The following is a 9,255-nucleotide window of genomic DNA, read 5'->3' as shown; positions in this document are numbered from 1 at the left end:
CATTCTCTAATAGACTCGAGAATCATTCCACATCCCCAAAATAATGTTTTTCCTTTATCATTCAAAAATCGATTTTGAATCCGAGTGAATGTTCTAATTTTTATGCAACTCCAATCGCCTCCCTGTGGATCGACCTCTTACGACCGCTATTCTTCGAGTAGAACAGGTAAGAGTATAATTAAATTAAACTTTGTTTGTCGGTTCTAACAACGATCTATTTAGCATATTTTTAGTTAGACAGGAATCGGCAGAACAGAATTTTGGCGCCGTTGCCGGGGAGGCAAATCGAGAAGCAAGAACGATCACGAAGATCAAATCGAATTTTGGATGCCCGGAGTGAACGCACTCCAGTAGTAAGTTTTTATTTTTATTAATTTTTCTTATTTTGATAATTTCTAATTAATAATTTCGTAGTTATTAAATTCTGAAATTTGAAATTCGAAAAAAAATATATTTAAAATTTTAAAAAAAATAATTCCAAAATTCAAAAATTCAAAAAAAATTTAAATTCAAAATTTGAATTCTGAGATTCGAAATTTGAAATTTAAAAAGAAAAAAAATAAATCAAAAAATTTTTATTTTTGCTAGTAATTGATAGGGTGCAATCCTCCGAGGTTATCATACCTCTATTGGGACTCCTCACGGAGTAATCTCCAGAGCTTATTCAACGGGCATTCGGAGATTGACTGACGCATAAGAATTGTGTTTAGTTTACATTCAAGTTATTGCTATATAAAAATTAAATATAAAAAATAAGAAAATTTTTTTAAAAAAATAAAAAAAAATTTATTTGCTCATTTAATCAGTATAACCTAATGACATTGCATAAACTTTAAAAAATATTGATTATTTGCTGCATTTAGTATTAAGCATTTGCATAAAATAATTTAAGGGCAAAATCCATTAAAAAGATAAGGTCAGGAAGTCATTACCTGTCCTTAGCCCAAAAATCACCACCTTGCATACATATCCTAAGCCAAATTAAATTAAAATCAAATTAGACGTTGGCCTTAGGGTTTTCGAGCTCAATTAGGCTCTTGGAAAGAAGCGGCTGAAAGCCACTCCAGTGAGAATTTAGTAATTGGTGATGTCTAGAAAAGTTTTACAACAGTGAGAACTGTTACGGGTATTGTGGTATCGGTGTATCCCTTCTGGCACCACCACACACCCCGGGACTTTTCTGGTCACTAGTTACTGGATTGCTTAACTAGTAAGCTCAAGCTTAATCTGAAAGGGAGATTTGGAGCTGTCTAATCTAGAGAGAATTTCAGAAACTTTTTAACCTGATAAATCTCTGTGCAACTAGATTTAAGAAGCTACTAAACCTCACTTTATTCTAAGACTAATAGGATCAAATTGTTGTGTGGTGTTGGTTGTGGTCATCTATGTCTAGCTCTTCTCTTCTCATAGGATTTCGTTCATTGTAGGAGTCAAATATAATGAAGTGTTGATAATGTATGCATGATAGAAGGTCATTAAGGGATAAGTTAACCCCATTTGATCCTGAGATTGACAGAACTTTTCATCACAACCTGCGAACTGTAAACCAACCGTCAATCTCTACAATGGGTGAACATATCAGAACTTTGAATGAGTTATTTGCACCCGCATCTGCTAGTCCCCCTACTTGCATAGTATTACCAATTAATAATGCAGCCCAATTCGAGATTCGGGCTGCAACAATAAATATGTTACCTAAGTTTCATGGATTCGAGAGTGAACAACCCTATATTCATCTAAACAAATTTTTGACAATCTGTCAAACGTTTAGAAATCAAAACTTAGATGAAGAGGGTATTAAATTAAGGTTGTTTCCCATGACTTTAGAGGATCGTGCCGCTCCGTATTCTCTTGCTTCTAATTCCATCACATCATGGGAACAACTATCTAGGAAGTTCATGGCTAAGTTCTATCCTATGATAAAAACTGAAAAAATTAAGGATGCCATCAGAACTTTTAGAGGAAAATCTGAGAAGGAATTTTTCCAACTTTGGAAAGATTCTATGATCTTTTGGTCAAGTGCCCGCACCATGGGCTTGATAAGGCTGATCTGGTCCACTTCTTCTATAAGGGACTAAGTCCGGCACATAGAAACATGATTGAGTCCATGCACAAGGATAGGTTTATGAACCAAACCCCAAATCAAGCCTACGAATTTCTTGTTGGCTTAGCTGAAAATGCCCAAAATTGGAGTAGCTATCGTGAAGAAGTAAATAGAGATGAGTTCAGGTCTAGAGAACCAAGTACCTATGGAATGAAAACAGATCCAGAACTCAAAAATGCCATGTCCAATCTGGTGACTGGAATGAACAACTTAAGTAAAAAGTTTGATGCTTTTACTGTTTCCACTAGTTCGAGTTCATACAAAGAGTCAAATCCCATCATGAAAGTGGATCACGAGTCATATAGTTTGTGTGTCTTGTGTAACAGTCCAGAGCATCTAGTGGAGTGCTGCCCTAATCTGCCCACCATAAAGGTTGAGCAAGCAAATAATCTAAATTCATATAGTGCCTTTAAGAAGCCCACTCCCAACTCGTTCAGCCCAGTTTACCACCCTGATAATAGGTTCCACCTAAATTTCTCATACAAGCAGAATGAACCTATTCAGCATCAAGGTGGTCCACCAGGTTTTCAGAACAACTACCCCAGGATAGGTTCATCACAAATGAACCAACCTTTGGTTCCATCTGTACCTCCTTATAATGCCCCTATCCCACAGCAACCTTCACAATTAGAAACCATGATGGCTAATATGATGAAACAACAACAAGATTTTATCAAGCAACAACAACAGACCAATACAGCCCAAGCCCAGACTAACCAATTCCATGCACAAGCGATTGCAAAACTTGAGGTTAGTCTAAGCCAAATAGCAAACTCTCTAGGGGATAGAAAGAAAGGTGAACTACCTAGTCAACCAGTGCCTAACCCTAGTAGACAACAAAATCAAGGTCATATAGGTCAGTATCAAATCAATTCTAATAAAAATCCGACCTATGAAGTCCAGGCAATTACCACTTTAAGGTCTGGCAAGCAAGTGGACAATAAAGTCCAACTTCCTGAACAAGAAAAAGAAAATAAAAATGAATCCGATAAGAACCCTATTCAGAAGAGGGGTCAAGAATAGGATAAATTAGAAAAAAAGGAAGAACCCATAAAAACATACAAACCTAAGGTTTCCTTTCCCAGTAGACTTCAGGACTCCAAGAAACAATCTAACTTTGATGAAATATTGGAAGTCTTTAAAACTGTTCAAATAAATATACCTTTTCTCGATGCCATAAGACAAATTTCCTCCTATACAAAATTCTTGAAAGACCTCACCACGGTCAAAAGAAAAACCAGTATTCCTAGGCAAGCTGTTATGGCTGCACATGCCTCATCTCTCATTCAACAATAGATTGCCCCAAAATTCAAAGACCCTGGTTGCCCCACCATTGAAATAAAAATAGGAGAGACGATCATCCAGAGAGCCCTAATAGATTTAGGAGCTAGTGTGAACTTACTTTCCTACTATATGTACCAAAAGTTAGGTTTGGAGGAATTAAAACCCACAAATCTTATCCTTTTCCTAGCAGATAGGACGGTGAAGTACCCCAAGGGGATTGTAGAGGATGTAATAGTGAAGGTAAATGAGTTTTACTATCCTGTGGACTTCGTTATCCTTGAGACCGAACTTGTAATACATCCAGACATTCACACACCTATAATTTTAGGGAGACCTTTCTTAGCCACAGCAAATGCTGTGATCAATTGTCGAAATGGGATGCTGAAGTTATCTTTTGGCAACATGAAAGTCGAGCTTAATGTCTTTAACATAAGTAAACAACTACGAGACGATGAAGAAATCAATGAAGTTGACATGATTGAAAGTTTGGTTTAGGAGACTTTCTTTCAAACTTATAGTAAGGACCCTTTCAAAGCTTACCTTGCCCATTCCGATGAAGGGGTCGAGCATGCGCTCCCTAATTCTGTTTCCCTCATGAGCATAGATCGTCATCAGACAACTGTTCTTCCTCGGACTCTTCCAAAACCATTTTTAGATAATGGTTAAAAAAAAATGAATCCACATTTTGTCTGGCTGAAGACATAAAACTTAGCGCTCTTGGGAGGCAACCCAACATGTAAATAAAAATAATAAAAATAATAAAATAAAAATAAAATAATAATAATAAAAAAAAATTTACTAACATGCAGGTTTGGAGGTTTTTACCCCAATTGTCAATTTACCTACCCATATCAAGTAACTTCTCCTCTATCTTATTACTGCTTTAAATTTTCTTTAACATTGAGGACAATGTTAGATTTAGGTATGGGGGTGAGAATATTTTTGATTTTTTTATGCCAAAAAAAAATTAAAATTAAAATTTAAAAAAAAAAAGAAGTTCAAATTTTTAACTCAAACTTTAATCTTTTTGGTTGTACAAACTAGGAATTGCTTTGACAATAGCTTTGAGTTAAGGAATATGATAGTAGTTCTAGCTTGAGTTTTCGTCCCACCTATCTTCTGCTAACATGATACAAGATGATTTAGCACCAACACGTAAGTACATGAATAGTGGGATATGTATACTTGCAACTAATATGAATACTTTTAATCTTCGAAATAATTTAAAGTTATATGTGTGATGAATACCCTAATCAAAAAAAAGAAAAAAAAAGATAAAATAAAATAAAAATAATGAGTTTATTTTAAGTCTTCTCACTGAGTAACCGGGCCTCTTGCCTGGCAAGCAGCGAGTGTTCGCGTAAAAAGATGAGGATGATTGAGATTAAACTCTGAGTGACTAATTTGACCTTGAAACCTAGTTAACTTGAGTTATTAAGCCTGTTAGGGTGTCTCTATACCTAGTGCCCTGAGCCATCTGGATCGGGAGTCATTGGCCTAACACTCGCTACATGGGTCAGCTAGAAAGCTTAATAAGGCTAGATATTGCACAAGTCATTCTTCTTAGCATTCAGTCTGATAAAAATAATAATAATAATAATAATAAATTGGGGTGTTCATTACCATTTAACTCTAGAAAGTCTTGAAAATTGGAGTGATCATGTTGGAAGTAAGTGAAAGCCACTTATTTATATGATATTATCTTGCACCTTACTACATTCTTGACTTGTTAGCAGATAGATGGGGTATAATGAAACTTGAGTTAGAGTCTGCTTAAATATGATAGCAATAAGTCTTTATTGTCCTTGCAATTCTAAGTTCATACAATAATACTTGCTCAAATTTCGAGTTAAACATTAGAAATCCCTAACTAATGAAGTTTGTGGGTAACTTCACTGCAAACCCTCACGTGACAACACTCGTCCACTAGGGTAACCTAGGGGTTTAAAGGCTTGTTGCACGTGCTAAGTGCAATCGTGACTCCCTACGAAAATAGGTACATATTTTAGTTTGTGTATTTAGCTTCAATAAAAAAAAAGAGAGAAAAAAAATCATAAGTTAGACTACATCTTTTTGTGCCCTCATTTTATCATTTGCTTGTTAATTGCTAGAGACTAGCAATAAGTTAGTTGGGGGGTATGATGAGAGCACAAAAGTGCGACCTACATGTCACTAAAATTAGTGTTATTGCTAACCGATAATAATAAATTCACTAGATTATCATAAATTAGTGCTGTTATATTTAGGTTTGACACAAATTATCATAAATTAGAGATAAAATGCACATTGAGTACAAATTTGACTTCAGAAGGATCCCTTCCCAGATCCGACCCGGTTGAAGATCGATTCGGATCCGAGTCGGGTTCGGGTTTGGGTCCGAGTCGGGTTCGGGTCCAATTTTTCTGTGCTTTTGGGAAAGAATTTTGGGCAAATCTAATTTGGCCATATCATAACTATGAGGTGCTGGGTGACACATGATTTGAAAGACTTGCACTTGACCTCCGGTCAGAACAGATGACCCGTGATGAACTCAGTCCGTCCGTCTACAAGCCAAATTACATATCACACTATTTTTTTTAGATGACTGATTGGACGGAACTTGGTGTCTCCCAGCTCTCATCTCAGAACATCTTCCATCTTCGTCGATCTCACAGCATCCCGCAATCACAGTGCCTCAGCCAGCATCTTCCTTTCATCCCGTGGCTGAAGGAGTTCATTGTTCTTCTTCCTCCTAGCGCCTCACAGCCGCTCCAGCCATCCACAGATCATGCCATCATCCACTCCTCCCGAATGCAAGCGAGCCAGCCGTGATGCAAGCCGTGATCCATGCTCTTCCGAAGACGAGACATCCGCCCGTTCCAGCCGATCCGCACCGAATCTCATCCACGATCAGCCGAGCCGTGCATTCTGCCCAACAACCAGCCGTGATCGGCTCCTCCCCGTCGATCCCACGGCGTCCTCCCAGCCTTTCGTTTCTTCTTCAGCCAGCGAATTCCATTGCAGCGTCCCTTCCGCCGTGATTCTCCCCCAAATCCCAGCGATCACGCGTCCTCCCTTCCTGTCGGCCCTCTCCTTCCTCGCGTCTGCCATCATTCACGCTCCAAGGATCGTGCGTCCGTTCCCCATGGATTCATCGCCGGAGGATGGGGGTGAGCTATATATAAAGAGGGGGAGAGAGAGCTCGGTTTTGGGGGGGTGGCCGGCGGGTTCTAGAGAGAAACAAGAAATGCTCTGTTTTGGGGAGAGAAGAGAGAAAGAAATACTCTGTTTTAGGGAGAGAGAGAATAAAAAAATAGAGGAGGAAAGAAAGAGGAGTTTTCTAATTTCTTTTATTCCTTCCTTTGATTTTTATATTTTATTTTGTAGAAGGAGGAGGCACTAGGCTTCCAAACTTCATTTTATTTCTTTTGTAATTGTCCTTTTTATGCAATCAATGAATTTTCTTTTATGCAATCCTTGTTCTAGGTTCAAGTTAATTTCTGCTTTTTATACAATCTTTTAATTTCTTTTATGTAATACATGTCTAAGTTTTAATTTAATATTCTACAATTTATTATATGCATTCTAGAATTCTTAACCTTGGAATGAATCTTTGCAGTTCGATTGACAATTTTAATTTATATTCTATCTTTATAAATTGAATCCTACTCTGCATCAAATTTCAATTGCAAGTTTTCTTTCTTTCCTTTGTTTATTTTCAAATAGAAACCATTCTCTAATAGACTCGAGAATCATTCCACATCCCCAAAATAATGTTTTTTCTTTATCATTCAAAAATCGATTTTGAATCCGAGTGAATGTTCTAATTTTTATGCAACTCCAATCGCCTCCCTGTGGATCGACCTCTTACGACCGCTATTCTTCGAGTAGAACAGGTAAGAGTATAATTAAATTAAACTTTGTTTGTCGGTTTTAACAATGATCTGTTTAGCATATTTTTAGTTAGACAGGAATCGGCACAACAACTACGTTTTCATTTATTTGCGAAATAAACTATTTGGATGTGGTTTTATGATTGACGGTCTCTATCACTAACATATGGATGTATCTGTGAACGTTTCTGAGCATACAGTGAGTACCATAGGATCAAAAAGATCTAGAGATGAGATAAATCAAAAGTATTTATGGCACCTCAGACTTGGTCATATAGGAGAAGACATAATTAACAAATTGGAGAAACATGGGCTTTTAAATTCATTGATTTCTGAGTCATATCCGATTTGTGAATCCTACCTTCAAGAAAAAAAGACCAAATTACCCTTTGTAGGACACGATTAGAGGTCCACTGAAATACTTGTTAGATGTATGCCCTGGAAGCCAATCTGGTGTACTTGACTATTTATTATTGAATAAATAAAAGGCATCGTTTTATTCATATTGTTTATGTGTCTATGAATCGTCCAAGAATTAATAAGATGATGATGCGTATTCTTAAGAGTTAAGAATTTGAGCCATGCATGATTGATTAATTTCTGAATGCTCCTGATCAATGGATCATCACAAGGACGGTGATCGATCCGATCAGTGCACATATTGCTTTCCTTATGGATGGACGAGACTCGAGTCCACGGTGTGGCGACACTGAAGTAATAGTGCAGGTGCTTGTTAAGAACAAGGGTACTGAGCATGACCAAGACAAGAAGTCACTTGGATGTCTATCCACTCGTCAGTGACTTGCTTGATGTTGCAGTAGTGTGACTGGTCCTTTGACCTGCGATGCTTCGGCTACTCACAGTGAGGTTATTGTAGTTTGACTGCACTTATACATGGTCTCTAGCCATATGGGTCCATGCAGTGTAGATTGGCTGCAGTAGGTTCACTGTAGGAGTAGGGTATGCACCTATAAGGAATCTATCGACCTTGATAGATAAGGAGACATCCTATATGATTTATAAGACTGAGTTCGTAAGACCTCGGTCGGAGCAGATTGCACAGTAGAGAAAGAGTTCTCCGCTCTCGAACTTAAGTCGAATAAATCTTGACATATGACAGACGAAGGGGTTTGACGAGTTATCCATGACCTCCGTCTTGCAGGGATCCACGATAGAAGGACTGTATCACATGATAACTGCACCTAGAGGTTCATCATTCTATTCTACTGGGTAGCCACTACATGTTGCTAGGTGTCACTGGTGGATGGTGGGACTCACAGGGATTATCTCGATGATCGATTAACCCTAATGAGTAGAGTTGGAATCGTTCCGATCCATTGAAAGGAGTTTTCAATGATATTGTGATAGAGATCACAATATATCTCACTACCAGACAGAGTAGAACCTATGGGGTCACACACACTAGAGGCATTGACCGATCCGATGGTTGAATCGTGATTAGGAATCACAAGTAATCAATTCGATTGATAATAAGTTGAAGAAGGAACAAAAGGAATTAATTAATTGGACTTAAAATAAGAGTCCTACTTGGAGTAGGATTCCTACCTGGATTGGAAATCCTATTTGGAGTAGGACTAGGATTCCTACTTGGAGTAGGATTCCTACAATCCTAATTGGATTAGGAGTTTTGAATTAAATTTGGATTCCTACTTGGAGTAGGATTCCTAGAGTCCTAATCGGATTAGGACTTCGGATTCAAATTAGAGTCCTAATTGGATTAGGACCAAAATTAAATAAGTCCTAATTGGATTAGAATTTCTTAAGTCCTAATTAATTATTAATCTAATGAATCAACAAGACTCCTAATTGGATTAGGATTGAAGGGTTCAATTGAGTCATGGTTCATTAAGTTCTAATTGGATTAGGACTTACCTAGATTAAACCCAAATTGGTTCACCCTTGGTCCAAGCCTAATTAGATTAGGACCTAACCATGAGTGACCTTCCTAATCCTCCTTAAAGGAGGATTAGGTTA

Source organism: Phoenix dactylifera, chromosome 6 (assembly GCF_051530095.1).
Source record: "Phoenix dactylifera cultivar Ajwa chromosome 6, Ajwa_hap1_PhDact_Kaust_v1.1, whole genome shotgun sequence".
NCBI classification, from domain to species: Eukaryota; Viridiplantae; Streptophyta; class Magnoliopsida; order Arecales; family Arecaceae; genus Phoenix; species Phoenix dactylifera.
Note: the sequence above shows the minus strand (reverse complement) of the source record.